The sequence below is a fragment of the Clarias gariepinus genome, chromosome 3 (assembly GCF_024256425.1).
Source record: "Clarias gariepinus isolate MV-2021 ecotype Netherlands chromosome 3, CGAR_prim_01v2, whole genome shotgun sequence".
Lineage (NCBI taxonomy): Eukaryota > Metazoa > Chordata > Actinopteri > Siluriformes > Clariidae > Clarias > Clarias gariepinus.
In genome coordinates this window covers 26,635,033-26,654,565 of record NC_071102.1, presented here as the reverse complement: position 1 = coordinate 26,654,565, position 19,533 = coordinate 26,635,033, and the positions used below count along the sequence as shown (strand labels likewise).

The following is a 19,533-nucleotide window of genomic DNA, read 5'->3' as shown; positions in this document are numbered from 1 at the left end:
TTTTTGGTGGCTTTATACAATGATTTCTGAGTGAATATGCCTTTTGACTTGGGTTGACCGGGAAATCCAATTTGATGACACTTTCATGGGTTACCATGTAGTAGCTGCATTTGGAGTCCCTTTGGTCAGGTAGGGTTCGGTTTGTGCTGATCAAATACAAAAAGTACATATGTGGAAGCACTGAGGAAACCAAACTAAATAAAAATATAGAATAAAACTAGATTATAAATTCTGTTGGTACAATTTGTAATTACCTCAACAGAATATTGTTTTAGCTATCATTTCATACTGTAATGTGTAACTATATTATTATAGACCTTAAGAGCTAAATATTACATAATTTGTAATAACTAGATGTCTGACCAGTCAGCCCAAAAGCTAACATCCAACAAATATTTTAACTCATATTACTGCAAAGCAACAGTTGATATGCAGATAAAAAGCTCGAGACACGCTTCCACCCAAACAAGCTCTCCTGCCAAAGTGCACGTCTCACGGGAGAGATGAGAGACGGCTGTTTTTCAGGGCTGTGTAAAAACAGGCCGGCTCGAAAAGAGTGGCTCAATCACTATTAATGAGATTACGATCAGTATTATTTTCCTCAAAAGAGACTTGAAGGACTGTGTATCAGTAAAAACATAAGCTACAGCTCTAATGCTGCTATTTTCATCTGGATGGCGAGACCCAGTCTGACCTCCATATTTGAAGACCCCATCAAATCCTGAGTCAGAGGCCTTTGCGATTGGAACCATGTGGAACCTGTGTTTCTCTGTCATTATTCCATGATCTCACACACACAGACAAACAGACACACATACACATGTACACGCATACACACACACGCAAACCTGAGCCAGACTGCAGATCCAGATGGCTAAAAGGAAGGAGAGGAAGAGTCCGGCCAGCTTAGTCGGGCTGAGACACATGGAACGGCTAGACAAACACTTTACTGACCCGAACCTACAAAATCAGCCTAAATCCTTCTCAATACAAAGACTCGCAAATGGTTTTCTAAAAGCTAATGTGGATATATTTCTAATTCATGGCTGGATCTATCCACTAGAATGGCTCTCTGTGCAGTTGTAAGTGGCTTATAGAGGTTCAGTTAACGGGGGCTCATTTCTGCTTTAGCAATTATCTTGTTCCCTAAACCTGCTATTTAATGGAAATGCTTGCTCCATGCCAAACTATGTGCCTGTCCTGGCCAGCCTTGACAAAATAATGCATTCCAGTACTCTCCTCCGTTTGTTTGTGTATTTTTGATCTTGTCTTACAAGGTTGCTGTTGTCAGGGCTGGTCATTAGGTTAACAGCTTTAACCAAATGGAACTCGACATCTTTCATTTCTTCACCCTTGTTCCAAAGGGAGATTGAAAAATTGTTAACATGTACAGTACCGATCCACAAGGAAGAATATTGCTGTATTGTCAAGAGGCCATTGCTTTGAATGCAGCTCTTTTCAGTTGCTGAAATTGCCAATAATGTATAATACTAAGTATCTGCACCTGTATACAGGGTCGCAGGGGGCCAGGAGCCTATCCCAGGAGACTTAGGGAACGAGGCGGGGAACACCCTGGACAGGGTGCCAATTTATCGAGGGCACACACACATGCACAGTCACACACACTACTAATCTACTTTGTTACTGAGGTCTAGTTGTTACAGTAGATACCAGTTGTTGATATCCGGCTATACATTAAGACAGAGAATAACAGAACAATTTATTAGTTTTGCGCAATGGCCAATAGAGTGTAGTGGGTAAAATGTATCAAATCTTCAATTTTTAATTGATTATCGATTCCTATTGATCTTCCTAATCATTTAATACAAGTGAGAAGGATTTAATCCTAAACATTGATTTAAATCACTTAAAACACTATTCAATTTGGTTACTTTAGTTGTTATAGAGTTGCACGCATTTTTTCGTTTTAAAGCTGTGCATGAAATTCTTAATAAATATTCTGATAAAATTTTTTTTATTGCTTCTTGTAAACAAAATGTAACTAGACATATCTCAACAACTGGACATGATACAGTAATAAACTTGGTATCAAAATTGAGCTTATTGAACCAGGAATCTGAAAATATGCATAGAATTACCAAAACTGCAACTTAATAACTGATTTGATGTGAATGGATGGTTCCATCTATGTGCCACCTGGCACATCAGGCGACGGATATACATCGGGGCCGGGTTCCAACTCGCCAGATACGCCTGATTGTATCTGAGCAATTGGGGGTGAACACCTTGCTTAAGGGTCCAACAGTAGTGACCCGGCATTATCGGGCACGAACCAGGAACCTTTTGGTCCATAGTCCAACTCCTTAGTGAAGTGTCACATATTAGATGGGAGCTAAGAGCTATCAAGAGCTTGACTGTAAGGGTTGAACAATGCATCATATCATGAAAATGGTAAACAATCATATTGACAGACATTTATAAATTACCCACAAAGTTCATTTGGCTGTGCTTTTTTGTTATTTTGTGCTATAACTGAACAATGTTTGCTTAATCTAATCACAATAATTTTCCTTCCAAAGACATTTTGTAGAATAAAAAGAGAATAGACTGAATTCACTTCATTCCTTTTCATAATGATTGCTAATAATTTGTTATGAAAAATATCAACCCATATATTGATTGGGAAATCACCTGAAATGACTGATTGGCTGCAGGAAACTACAGTCTGGGCTAGACAAAAAAAAAAAAAAATCAGTCCCAGCTTCACTTCTTCATGCTATATTGTGTATTTTTCTTATAACCATTTGTACTGGTGTTGTGCTTAGCTCCAAAAAAACCTCCCAAAATAATGAAACAATATGCAGTATGCTGCGGAGGCCACAAGTGAAAAATTATATCAGTGTTTTTTCCTTTGGAAAACTGAGCTCTCATGGTGCATTTATATTAGCCATTCCCGACCAATTTCTGCCAAATTAATAAAAAATGCACGACTTTAGAATTCATGTGAAATGCTGTAAAACAAAAACAAAATCAGAAACAAAGAATCAGAATCTTGTCTATTAACCTACTGTACATTACCTCCACATGGCCTTCCATTTCATAGAGATTTCAGATATATTCCTATACATTTATATCTCTAAATGTTCATTTATATTACATCATTGAGATATACAGTACATTTAGAGTTTTCCAATATATTCCTATACAATTACAAGAAAACTATATAAAAAGGCTAAGGCCACGTAATACACAGAACCCTACCATGAGTAGTGCAAGCTCAGATGTGGCAAAAAGATAATTACTTTCACTTTAGGATTGTGCTCCTCTCATGCTTCCATTCATCAGGGACTGACTGAGCACTCTTCTATTCAGTACAGTTTGGAAGAGAAAGGAAACAAAGCTAAATAAGAAAAACAGCCAAAGGAAAACCATGCCCTAACATTGAATGGGGTACAGATCACTTATACATACAGAGGAGGAAAAAGTATAAATCTAACTTCAAGGGACAAATTTATGAGCTTTATACCAAATTGGCAATTTAAAGCATTTTGATAGACATATTTTATGTCATAAAAAAGAGATTCATATTTTTAAAAAACGATGTCCTAAAACCAAGGTCAGTATTAAACTGTAGACCGCATAAGACCACAGGACCATAGGCTCTATTTTTCCATTTTTAAGTGATCCTTTGTGACTAAATGACTGGAACAGATATCATGACAATGACAAATAAATAAAAAGCAGATTGACAGTTTAGTCATATGGGTAGAAATACTTTTTTTTTCTCTTATATTTAAAAAGAGGTAGATTTAAAGTACTAAATTAAAGCTTGTTGGAGTTCTGCCATTTTTACTAGACAAGATTCTTTGGCACTTTAGGTAAGCTTTGTGGGCCTACGCATACTGGGCATGTATCCATAGACACCTTGGGCCTCTACATATTATTTTAATTAATACCATATATATATAAATATAAAGAACCTATATAGCTGTCTTTCTGACTAATAACTTTGTGGATGGTTATTACAGACACCATTTAAGGATCAGCTAGGAATCTGGGGGTTTTATGGCGTGCACTGATATACCTATATAATGTTGGCATATTTTCTTTTGACTATAACAACTGCCAAGTTGAGTAGATTGCAGGGTTGCCAGATTCTTTGAAACCCTGTTTGTCTTTGCATACTGGGCAAATATCCACAAACTCCATGGGAACTTGATATATTGACTGTTGTTAACAACAAAAAGGTTGGCCAGAAATCAGCCGTACCGGTGATGACCTTCCTTTGTCTCAAAACTGGTCTCCAAAATTTGAGAATGTTCAAGATAAAAAACGATCTTCTCCAGTTACCCTGTATTAACTTTACTAGTCATTATGCAATAAATTATTTACCAAATAATGGCTACAGTGGTAATATTTGGGGCATGACCATAGCAATCTACACTGTAAACCTACAGTCATACATTAAGGCATTGTTTGTAGACTTTCAGAAAGGATTCCAATTAACTTTGCACAATCCAAATAAATGCTTCTTTTTAAAAAATGATTGCATTATGCTTGATGGATATGGTACAACATAAGAAAGTGAATATAAAACCAATTTCAAGTCTATTTTCTATGATTTGAGGTTCTGAGAGAGGATAATACTGCCGTGGTCGTCGAAACAATGGGCAAATAATGTAAAAATAATAGTCACGGAATGTTCAGCTGTACAGTGCTGTTATATGGTCTGGATGAGAATTTCAGGCCATAAATCAAACTGATGAGCCCTCGTTTAAAAATACTGGCTTGATCTAGATGAGATTTCTGGATGTAGCCATATTGTCTCTGCTAAATGAATACACTGAAAATTATCTGTCCCATGAGATGCACGAACATGTTAAGATACTTATTCGAAAAAAGGGAAGAAAAACAAATCACACCCATGCAGAATGGCAGGAATGAGAACCTTTCACACCTTGCTTCCTACACAGTAAATCCCACAAAGACATTCAGCACTGGATCAACACTTGGCGAGCACGAGAGAAAAAAATAAACATTGTCTGACAGACTTTTTTGTTGCTTTTCTTTAGAATTTCTCAATTGTTTTTGCTGAGACATTAACTAAGTCTGGTTGTTCCTGGGATAAGTCAAATAGTGCTTAAAATCTTATAGAGATGTAAATAGTTATGTAGCGTGGTATAGTCTGTGTTTTTGAGTAGAATAAGCAGGAAATCTGTGTGTGTTTGCATGTACTATACTGTAAGTGTTTGCCTATAGGCTCCATAGCTGTAAATTTAAATGCAGTCCAATACTTCATATAATTATAACTATGTTCTGTAATAATTGTTACAGTATATTTTCCATGATATTAAATACCCTATGCATCTGTTCGGTGCTTAGTGTTACTGTAAGCATGTTGAGCTGTATGAGTAGTATTTAAGCATGTTCTCTTTTCTTCCCTTCACTGTTCGTTCCTGTGTGCAGCCACATATAGGAAAAATGCAGTTTCCAAATGAGCAGTACTGCTCGCCTTTATCCTCTTACAGGCAAACCAACTGAAAGCAATTACAGAAACATTCCAGCCATGTGCGGAAGAGTGGGAAAAGGGCAGAGAGGGAAATGGGTGGAATGGACGAAGACTGGAGTGTATCTGAGGTGACTGGCAGTGCAGATGGTCAGCACGCCACAATCCAGTGTGCCAGATAATGAGATATGATTTTATTTGCCACAACTGCCCTCTGAGACCGAGATTCTCCTGGTGCAAGCAGGAACATCCTGTGTATAGAGATCTGTTCAGTGTCTGGATCTTTCTGAACCGAATCGATTTGTCCACTTTCAAATTCTTTTGTTTTCCTGCAGCTCATTTTAAGTCTCTGTATGCATGCATGAGTGTGTTATTTGTGGAAGATTTCGAAAGAACATTTGATGTCCAGAGAACCGAAACATCTGAAAGCCTTATTAAAATAATTTCTTACTGTACTTTAGCTAGTAAATTGTCTTTAATGTAACGTACATTAATTTTATTGAGATCTATTATAATGTAATGGCATGTCTAAAAGAAAAAAAAATTTGTTGCCAAGATTTTTGCAACATGATCATCAACTGATTTTATTTTTTCCCCCAGTAATCTAGTTCATGAAACTAGGAGAAGGGGTGATCGGAAGGAAACAAAATCAGGCACATTCTTTTGTATTGTCTTTTTATATATATGCTGTAGGAAATAGGAAATATTTGACTAAATATATTAATAAAAATACCCAAGACTTTTGCAAATTCATGTATCTATCATTATATGATTATAATGTTGACACACCTGACCATCATATCCATATGTAATTTTCTCCCAAACTGTTGTGACATAGTTGATAGCAAACAATTGTATAGAAAGCATTTGTATACTGCAGCATTGCAATTTCCCTAAATTTGTTTTAAAATCTCTATTTTCCAGAATTCCAGTTCTAGCATAATATTAACCCTTTGCACAAAATAAGTTCTGTAAAAAATGGTTTGCCATGTTGGGATGAAAGAACTCAATTGACTAGTCTAGTGAAAAGCCTTTTTAGAAGAACAGAGATGGGTGAGATGGCCGGTTGTCCAAAATCCTTCGGAAATATAACATTGTATACAATACTGTATATAGTATTGTCATTTTATTAATGAATGCACCATATAAAATAACAGACTGGTTCTGATAATAAAAAAAGAACATTATGAAAGCTGTCTAGGATTTTACTTAAAGAGATGAAACATCTGCCTCTGTATTGTTTTTTCATCTTGTTTCACTTTTTCTTTTCTTCCTTTTTGTTTTTATTACATTATTAATATGACCTATTTTATCAATTCAAACTAGCAGTGTTGCAGAAAACCAAGATCAATATCAAGATGTTATCATCACATATTATTTCAAGTCAAATGTTACTTTTTAGATGAATGATTTCTTTGAATAAAGTATTAAATAACTTCAAAATGTTTATGCTTGCTACTAAGTCACTAAGGATTTTATTGTAAAATAATCTATGAGATGCGTTAATATACAGTACCTAAATATAATATATATTTAATAAATAAAATATATCATAAACCTATTACTTAATGCATCTTTTATTTGTATCTAATCTTATTTAAAATCTAATCTAATCTAATATCACACTAACACAGGGCATGTGTTGCACAAATGAGCATTACTCACAATACTTACAATTTCCTAAGACCGCAGTGAAACAGGAAATTAATTTTTTGATCTCATTAGTCATCACACGACTAGCCTTCAGCAACAAAAATTTGTAGGTTTGTAAGCATTATGACTCAAAATATGGGCTTCTTGCTGGATTTGTTACTGTGGACTACAGGGTGGGCTTCCTCTGCAGATCTTTCACTGTGCATGGTTTGAACCAGACCTTCCACACAGAAATGCAGCAGTTACAGGACAACAGAGACTCTGTGTAGAGATACGTTCTCAGTCTGCTCTCCTTACAAAGTTTTTGAGCGCGCAAAAACCAATGCCAGGAAGATAGGTATGTCAGGGATAATAATGTTTGAATTGAAGGAGATCATACACTCTTTGTCGAGAGGGGTCATCTTCTAACATGCCAGTCTCCACCCAGGAGATGGGATGGGTGACCGTATGACTTGGATAAGCCTCATTTCATCTTAGGCTCAAAGGTACAATTCAGTCTTTGTCTTCCAAAGCGTTCATGTTACAGGTGACTTTGAACTCTAGATACCCCACAGCTGACATCTCATCAATTGAACAATATTACCATGATGAAATGTTGAGATCAGCGTTGGTCACAGCTTATAATGAGTCAAGTAAAGTTGAAATGCTGACTGGAGACTGAGAATGTCTGCAAGGTGAACTCAGAAAATTCAGTAGGAGGAACAGGTTCTTGTCTAGATATTTAAAAGAACGAACATAGAATGCTCGATAAACATGTCCTAGGCTGTGTAGATTATCCTGTAGTGTTATTTAGGTTCAATGTTTCTACATGTAGAGTTTATAGTCATCAAGCAAAATTACAGGCTGATCTCACAGACATGGGTACTATGAAGAGTGTACAGAGGGAAATGTGAAAAACACACTTAGGGAACACCTACTGTACTGTAGTTTGAGAGCAAGTCGGGAAAATAGTGTCCAAAATGACATACATGGCCTGAAGTACTGTATATGGACACCTGACCCTCACTCCCATATGTACTTTTTTAATATACTAGTCTAAAGCCAAAGCATTATTATCAAGATGGCCCACTTTTGCTGCTAGTGCTGCCTACACTCTTTTGGAATGGTGCTTCACTACATTTTAGAAAATGCCAATGGATCTGTGACCATTCAGCCACAAGAGCATTTGTGGGTCTTCATTTCAGTTCATCCCAAAGGTGTTCAGTGGGGTTGTGGTCAAGGCTCTTTAGCAGCTGCTTTGTCATTTGCAAAGTTGATAAAATAAAAATTTCAGCTTGTCCAAAAACATGCAGATTATTGAAATTGTCATGCCCAAATTGCCCATAGTGTTTGAATGAGCATGTGAGTGAGTGTGTGTCTGTGGAGGGTGTACCCCACCTCATGCCCTAAATTTCCTGGGATATGCTCCAGGCCTCCCCTTTATACAGAATAAAGCGGTATAGACGATGAAGGAGTGATATAGTCTAGTAGTTTAGGTAAAAACTTTGAAATTATTTACTAATGTCTGTGCTGTTATAGAAAAGTAATCAACACATTCTCACCAGTACAATGGAACATATCACAGCTCTATAGTACAACAGGGCACATTATAGGAGACAAACATCTACACAAAGAGAACAAAAACATTTCTGTAATTTGTCCCTGAATATCAGTAAACCAAACCATTTTAGGAAAGATATTATTAGGCAGCATAAACAATTCATATTTAAACTGAATATTAGACTGAGATTGTACGCTCATCTTAATAAAGCTGAACATTCTCCGACACGACTAACAAATTATAAGTGGCAAAGGTTGCACTTGTATAATCAAGTAAAAATATTTACCTCCTAGCAAGTATGGCAAGTGAGCAATTTGAAACCACTGCCAAACCTTTTACAGATCAAAGCTCCCACATGCTGCTTACAAAATTACTGCATAAGCAGACACTCACATGGTGATGAATATTGTAGCTTGTAAGTATGAGATTTTTTTTCTTCATTCCCATCTACCCAGTGTGTCTACAGGGTAGAAAGGGTTTTTTTTTGTGCTTAAGAGGAGTTATTCACACAAAATCTCTGGTTTGCATTAGAGCAGCAGCAACAAAATAGAGCTTTGATTGGCTGCATCAATGAAGGAAAAGAGAAAGAGAGAGAGAGAGAGAGAGAGAGAGAGAGAGAGAGAGAGAGAGAGAAAGTGAATGTAACCAGCTGTAAGCCACAAAAAACACTGTGGTAATGGATTAGAAGCACACACTAATTAAATATTGTGTTTATTGGCAAGAGAATACCTCCTTTGAGATGATTACTAAGTAATTGCTGTATCCTTTGGGAATTGGAAAGATCAGTCAAAAAAAAGTTGAAATAAGGTTAGGTATAGTGTCTGTCTATAGGTATCTAACTGTGAAATGCTCTTCCTTATATTCTTTTCCAAAAGTGATTGGAATCAAAATTTGACAAAGGCATCTCATTTCTCCCCAAATTTCTGGGAGGTAAACAACTATGATCTTATAGTAGAATTAGTGATTTTATTTTAAGCATAGGTAATGTAAAGTGCTAGGTTGACATGAAAAGTAGATTTCTGATTACATTTCATGAACCTGTAAATCTAAAAAAAATCTATTAAGTAACTTTAATGATAATAATAATAATAATAATAATAATAATAATAATAATAATAATAAATAATACATTTTACATAGTAGCTTACCAGGAATGAGAATGAACTACTGAGCTTCTGTTATCAGTTATCTATTCAAGAAGTAGCTTAAATGCGGTCGATGAACAAATGTATAGTAAAACAGAACTGGAGTTTAAATAGCCACAAAAGCCCTATTATTTATCCCAGTTCTAATGAAATATCGGTTACTACCTTTATTCCTATAGCTAGTATGGTGGGGAATACCTTGGCTGTAGAGCACAAAGAAAAGTAATAATTACATTTTATTTGAAGGGCCCAAATGGTAGAGGAGCTGACTCTGTTCTGTCATGATTTGCTGCCAGATACAGTTCAAGGAACAAGAGAACTGAATCAAACATTACAGAAAAACAAAAACAAAACAAAACAAAAATCCCCTAAACACTTAATATCAGTATGGTATTTAATCTAGTCTAACGCAAGTCCTTTGTTTCAGTAAGGGTCTGATGTTCAGGTACTGAGCTAAACAAAACACTAAGTGCCTCCAGCTGGACTTCAGTTCTTATTAAGGTAGCTCTGTCACTGGCCTCAATGTTTTTCATGATTTTCTATGAAATATGGCACAACATTCAAGCAAATCTTGCATACAAATAAAAGCCTTATCCTGGCAATCCACAAGGGAAAGATACACTAGACACTTGATTAAGACATGAGAAACTCATTCTACAGAGGAATACTAAATGTCACATTGAGTTAAATCAGTGCGTTGCTTGTTCCATTGCTTATATTCTACCCTGTGTTTCCCTTTGTTTTGTTAAAACATGGTACTGAATTCTAGATGAACATTTTCTTTAAGTCACCCCAGGAACGAAAGACATCGGAGTAGTGTAATTTACACCCGCTATTTCAAAACATCTGACATCAAACTTCTAAGAAACTTGAAAACTCACTATAGGCATACAATTGTTCTGCTGTACTCTGGTGGAAACAGTTAGGACACTGGTTTGATGTGTATATAAACAGATAGAATTACACTCCAATGTATTACACTGAGTTATGAAATCAGTGACGTTTGGGAGAATAATGATGTTTTCATGTCATGTCCTGCCTTTCTGGGAGACCTAGATAAAATATAAAACAGGAGAAATTATGTAATCAAGAATTAACGCATTGAATAATTAATACTAATTGTGTTTGGGCACAATGGTACAAAATGTTGCCTTACAAACATAATTTAATATATAAAAAAAGAAGAATATTAAGGCTGCTTAGAGTAAAATGTGGTACCAAAAATATGGTAAGGTAGATTATATATACATTATACAAAGACATAGTTAATGAAAAGTGTTTTTAATATCATGAAGCATCTTTAAAAAATGCATGTTTAAAAAAAAAAACACTTAAAATATCAAACTTTTTGGAGCACTCTAAAATAAAATTAAGTAAATATATTAAGGTGAATACTATAAAGAAAGACAAAATTAAGAAAACTAGTCACTCACTCACTCTCTCACTCATCATCTATACTGCTTCATCCTGTATACAGGGTCACAAAGCGACTGAAGCCTGGACATGGTGCCATCATAGGGCACACACATACACACACTCATTTACACACTACGGCCTATTTAAAAATGCCAATTGGCCTAATCTTCATGTCTTTGGACTGTGGAAGGAAACCAGAGTACGCGGAGGAAACCCACCAAGCACAGTGAGAACATGCAAACTCCTGGCACACAGAGACTGGAATAGAACCCGGACCCTGGAGGTGCAAAGCGACAGTGCTAACCACTAAACCACCGTGGAGACTGAAGGAAACTAATCAAAGAGAAATAAAAAAACATAAATTCCACTTAAATGATTTTATCCAGAACCTATAGAACCTATAGAACCTATGGAAAATGAAGAATTTAGGAGATGTCTAGAAAAAGATTAATCTAAGGATTCTAAGAAAATGAACACATTTCGCATATATCCTATGTTAGCGTGAGCTCAGGCCATCCGCAGAAACAGTGCCGATAAGTGAGTTTTGCTTCTAATAGTAGAGACATTTACAAATGCACTGCAATGAGAAAGAGGCTGCTGACAGAGCTGATGGTGAGCAAAAGGAAAGATAATCACAGCCACGCATCAAGCTTCCCCTTTTCTCACCACTGCCTATGGAACGGAAAAACTTGTTGCCGTCCAGCACTTTCAAAAGGCAGAGAAGTGAAAGCAAGGAAAATGCAGGAGAGATGAGAATGTGAGAATAAGACCTGGCAGAACATAGTAGAGTTAACAAAAAATTTGAGAAAAACCACAGCTAAAATGAGGGACAGGAACTCACAGAAAGCGCCAAATGAGGTACAGAAACTCAGGGTTGTTTTTTTTACCACTATTGCACAGGGTTTCGTGCTCAACTGCTCAACACAGAGCAAAGCCAACACATGTTCTGAAAGTCGGAAGCTATTGATGATACTTAGATGAAGACCCAATGGGGGGCCCACATGACTTGCAGATTTTATATTGGGTAGCGGGTTTCATTAGTCAGCCTCTGATCATTTCAGATGCAGCTGTGCATCATTTTCTAAGAAATAAAAGTTTAAATACCCAAAGATATTGATATTTTTGTTTCAAATCTTGCTTCAAACAAGGCAGAGACATCATCTTTTATGCCATACTGTAACTGCTTCCTAGAGTTTAAAACACAGTGTTTAATATACTATATGTTTTCACACGTTCATATTAATAAGTTTGTTAATTTTAATTGCATGTAGCTGAATTTAATTGCATTTACCCAACAACTTTTCAACAGACTGCCCTGTTGGTTATTCATTCATTGCTATCATGGATTTTATACTGTTCTTAATGTATCACTTCCTACTACAACCCCTTCCACGACTACACTACTACTATTACTACACCTATATGGGGTGTGTTCACCATGTTTATGAGACATTGAATGATGATGAGAGATGAAGATGAACAGCCTGGTCTTGCGCTATCCCTACTTTAAAAGTGTCATCACCCATGAAGAGAAAAGTTCTAGGGTAAAACTTACCCGAATACAGTGTCTTCTTATTAATTAAGCGACATATTTCTGGAAAATATCGATTACTCTAATCATACAGTATAAGACATTCGCAAGCTAAATTGTAAGCCTGGGTCATTAGGTAGCATACACTCAGTGTCCACATTTCATAGCTTAGCCACAGTGTTTTTACAACTTTAACCACTCGAATCATGAGCATATTTTGTGAAGTGTGAACTTCTCATGTGTTCCCCAATTTACCAGAAAGCAAAGCCATGCCAACCAATCTTAAGCGCATATCTTTCATAGCGTAATGTTTATTTATTCAGAGTAGTGTAATATTTTAGTAGCCTTGGAGCAGGACAGAACAAATATCAACCCAAAGCATATAGTTAAAGGTATGAACATGGTCATAAAATGGATAAAACAACACAGAAAACCCGATTTCTTTAAACAACCCCCCCCAAAGAAGACTATATAGAGGTAGAAGACTAATAAAAAGAAGTTGGATTAACCATTATAAAACGCAAGGTTCTCTTAAAGGCTGTCTCTTTTGCTGTCCAGGCCAGTTTATGTACAACACATGGGAATTTAGCGACAAGATGTTAAACCCGCTGGAAGTAATCTTAGTTGACATCGCACCGTGACTTATGAAATGTGCAGACACACACACACTAGCACACACTATCTAATCGCTAGTGTAGCCTAAGTACTGTGCTGATTGCAGACCAAACTCGTGCCAAAGTACTGTTTCCGACAGATTTGAGGGTGATTTCTCATCTGCTGTTTTGCTTCAGTCTGCCGTTCCCTAAGTGAAGGACGGGTGGAATTACAATCGTGTGCAGCAGGAGCGCAGAATACAGAGACTGAGTTAAGGCAGAGTGTCTGAGAAAGGAATGCACCTCTTGCTTTGTAGCACTGAGTGCCTGGACTGTTTTCTCTTCCCTTTCAGGGAGCAAAAAGCAGTGAGGAACAAATGGTAATGGTGAAAGATGGGGGTGTGGGTTCCTGGAAGACAGGCAGGCCGTTGCTTTGCTTTTCTTCCTGGAGAATGAGTGGTATTCTCCTTCATTTCCTGTTAGCAGGTATGAAGCCTACCATTTCTGCCAACATGCAGAAAGTCTTTGAATTTTCCCTTTTGCTTTCTTTGGGAATGATAAGATTGAAAATGCACAGGATTCTCGAATGGCGTAGTTCCCAACTGCATAAGAAATACGTTATAGGTTTTAATCTAGCATGGTGTTAACTGTTATGAATGTATTGAATGTGTGTATGAATATTTATCAATTCCAGCCTCCAACACATTATTTTCATAATATAACCCAAATGAAAAAAAAAAGAAATTGCCAATCTCACACAAATCTGATCAGAAAGTTAGGGGTTTGAATCCCAGTGCCGCCAGGTTGCCACTGCTGAGCTCTTGAGCAAGGCCCTATTTGCTCCAGACTGAGCCTGCACTCTGACCTCAGTTTCCTAACTGGGATATGTATTTCACTGTGCTGTAAGGTACATGTGACAAATAATTGAATCTTAATCTTAAAAAAAAATCATAATATCGGATAATTATAGAACAAAAGGCTTTTAATAGGTACAGTTGTTATACACTATAAAGAAAGGGCTATTCTTCAAAATATGTAGATTTGTGAAGGTCTTGGTATAGTCTCTGGTACCAAATGAATGGGATGGGACAGAGACTATAACATTTCTCTGAAACAGGTTTCCCTAGTGAGGAAAGATGTCAAAAAGGCTGCCCTCTAGTGGCAGAAATTGGAAACATATTTTGTGACCACTTGGACAATACTTTCCCTCTCCCCAAAAAACACTCCAATGAAATAATTATAAAACAATAACAAAAGAATTATAAATAAGGTGTATCCTTTTCACCTTTCTGTCTTGTAATATCTTCAGATTGCAAATGTAAAAGTCATAATGTTTTATGCAACCTTAAGATATCATTGCTCCTGTATATCAGTTTTCTAGTAAAAGTAAAAAAAAAAAAATCTTGTTATACTAGACTGACTTTTCCCCTATGCTTTCTGGTCTCATTATAGAAAAATCTTATTCTGAAAACCAAAACAAGCCTACTGCATGCATCACTTTACATAACTAAAGCAATAAACTAATCCCAGGTTTGTATTGTGTTCTTTTAACAGCAGAAATAATGGAATATACATTTATGAGCCATATAATAGAATATTTCCTGACTCACTTTGTACCTTGTAAAGGATAGAAGATGTCATTTTATTAAAGAAGCATCAAAGTGTAAATTAGATTCAGATTCAGAGAGGATATATCTGCATGTTATAAGTCAAGAGATAAAACACTCTATCCTCATTCTAACGTTTATCTTTTTGCTTAAATTTGAGAAAATGCACAAATTGAAACTGCCAGTCTATCCAGTTATACTAGGTCTCTGTGGGTCTCATGATTGACTTATTTAGCATGGAAAAATCTCAACAGGGAAGTAAAACTGCAGTTCTCCATTACAGACTGAATGAAAAAAAAATCCATAATGGATTGGATACAAGTCTTCTTTTCTTTTTCATGTATTCAGGCTCTCCAAAGCAGTCGACCATGCCAAAGAATTTTCACATCTACTCCTAAGAAGAAAAAGAGTGCTAGAGAAAAGAAGAGGAAAATACAAGCTGTTTAAAAAAAAAAAAAAACCTTCCCAGGACGGATATCAGTTCTGGACTTAAAAGCTTATAAAATAGCTTAATTGAGAGTATATTGTCCGAATTTAACCAGCCACGTGTTGTGTGTGTAGGAGCAGCAGCTTCTACATCCGTCAGTAAGCACTGATTATGACCAGTCCATATATCAAAGCCAGAGTCAGATAGCTGGAAGTGCAATAAAGACTTACATACTTTACAAAAGCCCCTGCGTGACAGAGCTAACTAGTATCATAAAGGGAGACAGTGAAATAACAGGCCACCCCAGGGATGGGCATCCATGGTTACAGCACATTCTTGTCATTACAGGACTGTCAGACAGAGCCCAAATATCTTTCTCTGTTATTTTCTAACTACATTGTGTAAGGGAGGTGAACTAAGCCACACTGCTGTAAAAGTACTTTGATTGTTTGCAATGAGTCACAATTAGCTATGGTTTCTGACATCAAGGTATCTACTACAGTTAAAATCTCATGTGTGCTACAGTATGTGCCATAGGTGCCCAGTGATTCTTCTGAATGTAATTAAAGATGTTTACATTCTTACTGTAGAGACTAAAAAAGGAAAAAGCCCCATTTTTCCTCTATTCAAGTGTTGAGGAATCTCTTTTAGTTTTCTTTTGAAACCATTGAAACATTTGCGGCACTGGTGGTCCTGCCTGGGGCCAAGCTGGATATGCATCTGAAGAAATGTTCTCTACACAGCAGAAAAATAAGTCATCCTAGCAAGTGGAAATATCCTAAATACAGTCAAATTGATCTAATATGTCCTGTTATAGGTTTAAAATAAATCAGATACATGATCACTAAGCATGTTCCTACACCTTTTTTTTGTGGTTAACTTCAACTGTGATTTTAATGGGAATGCATATTAGTTTTGTACTTAAAGGATTCATGGATTAAACCAGTGGTTCCTGGAAAGTACAGGCAATCTGTTGATTTGAAAAACATGGAAATCTAAGAGCAGCTGTTTAAAATGGTTTGGAATACATGATTACATAATGAGATATCAAAGTTACAACTGTTACACTCTGACAAAAAAGACCTTACGTTGACATATACCACCAAATCCATACTGTATATATGTACATATGTATGGTTTTATTTAATGTTCCAACACTGGCTCAATACAGTAAAAAAAAAAAAAATGAAGTCATTAGGAAAAAGAGTGTATCAGGTGTTAACTGAGATATTTTGAACTACAGTATGATATATACTTTGGTTGTTCATAACTACAAATATTTCCCACTGGAAAAGGGATCTCCAAAAGGATAAATTATTAACTTTTTAAAACTTTTCTTAGATTTCCATTAAAGTTTATGGTGTTTTCGCAGAATTGGATAAGTTGTGAATTCTTCCCCTTTTGCAATCCTTCCATTACAATCGCACACTTTCTACAGATGTAGGAGATAGAGATTAGGCTGAAAAACACAGGAGCATTCCTTTCCCCCTTTCTATATGAACCAAATGTTACACATTACTCAATATTTTCTAACTAAACCTTATGAAAGATCGCAGCAGACAATAGACTCTATTGAGTGATTTTGGCATTCTTCATCAAACTTCTTTTCCAACTAAGAGTTCAGCTGTCAGGGACATAAATGTCATATGTGCTTTGTTCTGACTGTGCTCCCTCCACTACTAAACCCTTGTTATAATGCCAGTGTTTTTGTTTGAGAACAAAACTGTTGAAGCAGGGTCCTGTTATCCAGACAAGAAAAATATGTATTATTGAGTGCTGTTCCTAGTTCAGCCCAAGCGAAGCAGAACAGTTCGAAAAGCACATGGTGTCCATTTCGTTGCAGTTGTCTTTCTTCAAAAACTCTTTGCTTGCTCATTAATCTCAAGTAAAAATGACATTTTTTTCCAATCTTTTGGTTGAAATGCAATGTTTAAAAAAAGAATTAATACAAAGCTTGCAAGCTAATTAGGCACAGTGCACCTGACGGCTACTGAAAAAGCATCTAAAGGACAAGCAAATATACATAAGAGAGGATAGATGCACAGCATAATATAGACCAAACAATCCCAGGTGTCAGTTAGAGTAGCTGTTGTGCAGTTATATAACTTTCTCTCTAAAACAGCTGTGTGACTTCCTCACCCCACTACCTGAACCCTACAACACATTGAAACCAGGAACTAACACAAACACATGCTTGAACGTCTAAGCTTGCCAAAATAGCACAACTCAGTCAATAGTGTCTTTACTCAGATAGGTTGCAAAATTTGAGAGCTACTAATCACAGTAAGAATGAGCAGTAGATTTTAGAATGACATTAATATTAAACCCATGACTGCTTTCAGCAATATTAGAATATTTATACATTAAAGGGGATATGATGTAAAATTATGTGTTCTTGTTAATCAGCTGAACTTTACTCTGAGCCTAGTGTAATTGGTACAGTGAGAATTATGCTGGTCTCATGACTGAGAAATAAAGCCCACTGTTTTCCTCTCTGTTTCTTTAACTGCCCTTGGCTTCAGCCTCACTGGCTTATAGCAACGTGATATGAGAAACAATTTCAAAGATGACGTGCAGCTGCCTGTGGAACCAGGCGAGATAAAGATTCAGATGTGCAATTACCTTGCTCTTCTGCTTGAGGACGAAATTCAGGGATATCTCAGGATCTCAGGCAGGTACTCTCTGCAGGTATGTTATGTTCTGCTCACGATCTTCAGAAATACAGCAGATGTCATTAAAGAAATAAATGAAAATATTTATGGATTTTCTCTCAACTTAGATTCAGTGAGATATTGATTTTTTTTAATATACTAAAAATCAGGATGACAAAAAAAATTGTTCTTATTTCTGCCTCTGAAGAAAATTTAAGTCCATGCGAGGAAGAAAAATGTCCTTGCAAAGCTGTCTCCCAGTTGACTAGAAGTAGATTTCAGACACACCTTCTGAATGACTGCGCGCTCTCACTTACGGGTGCAAAGGAGGAGGGAAAGAGAGAGCAAGAGGAGGAAAATGCAGGAGCGTGAGGCAGGGTGCTTGGATTGGCTGGGCTCTGACTGCTCTCGCTACACACTCGTACTGGGCTTTTAACTAGGGGCAAAGCACCTGGAAGCTCCCACTCTCTTTGGCTCTTGTCTTGGTCCCCCTTTCACTAACTCTCTTAGTATTTTTTTCCAATGAGAGAAACAGGGTGTTTCTGGTTCCTTCCATACAAAAGGCATGTGTCTGTGGCCAGGCAAAAAAGGGAGGTAGGAGGGGAGAATGGAGAATGGGAAGTGGTAGCCAGTGAAGAGGGATGGATTTGAAATTTGGCCCCCTCTCATCCATCAGACACCCAGTTCCCCCTATGTTACTATCTGCCTTGTTTTCCCACCTCCAACAGAAATACATGTTAACCATTTCATAGTTGAATGAGTAAAAAATTTTTTTCTAATTATCTGAATAAACATGAGATGAAAAATAGCATGCCATTTTTAACAGTTTAACAAATGAGCATGACATGCCTATATATATATATATATATATATATATATATATATATATATATATATATATAAATATATAACAAATATAGTTTGTAAAGCAATTACTGTGTGAACATAGGCACAGTGTTTTTTCTACTTTTTTACACTGCACTTTTTATTTCTTAGATTTTAATTTCAATACGATAAATCTAATATATAAGATTATATATCTTATAATCCATTGAAATCATGACTTTCTGTAGCCAAATTAGAACTGTTAGGGCTATACTAAGGGCAATACTAATAAATCAATACAACCATCACCTTAAATTACAAATGCTTAATTGATATACCTCAAATACTTGAATACTATAAGCATTAACTGTATATAGGTTTTTAACCAGAAGCATCCAAAATAAAACATGAACAATGATAGAAAATACAAATAAATAATTAAATTGAATAAGCATTAATCCACATTTAAGTCTCTGGTTATAATGATGATCATTATGGTTGATCATTATTATTATTATTATTATTATTATTATTTTATTTATTTATTTATTTATTTTTTTACGAATATTTTAAATTGAACAAGGTGTGTCAAAACATATAGTTTATTTTAATGACATAGTTAATATTTCATAAGTTTGCTATGCTTTTCTTAGATAATGAACTCAATGAACTCATTCA

General features: G+C 36.1%; 1 protein-coding gene across 1 annotated transcript in view; it reads right to left on the bottom strand.

Annotated features, from left to right (window-relative positions):
- Positions 1-18,529, bottom strand: part of col8a2 (collagen, type VIII, alpha 2) — a 44,116-nt gene extending 25,587 nt beyond the window's left edge. Inside the window, exons 1-2 of the mRNA XM_053492433.1 lie at positions 18,319-18,529; positions 18,002-18,090 (exon numbers count right to left, since the gene is read on the bottom strand). The gene's annotated coding sequence lies outside the window, so the exon portion shown is untranslated. The remainder of the gene's footprint in view (positions 1-18,001; positions 18,091-18,318) is intronic.
- Positions 18,530-19,533: the final 1,004 nt, after the last annotated feature.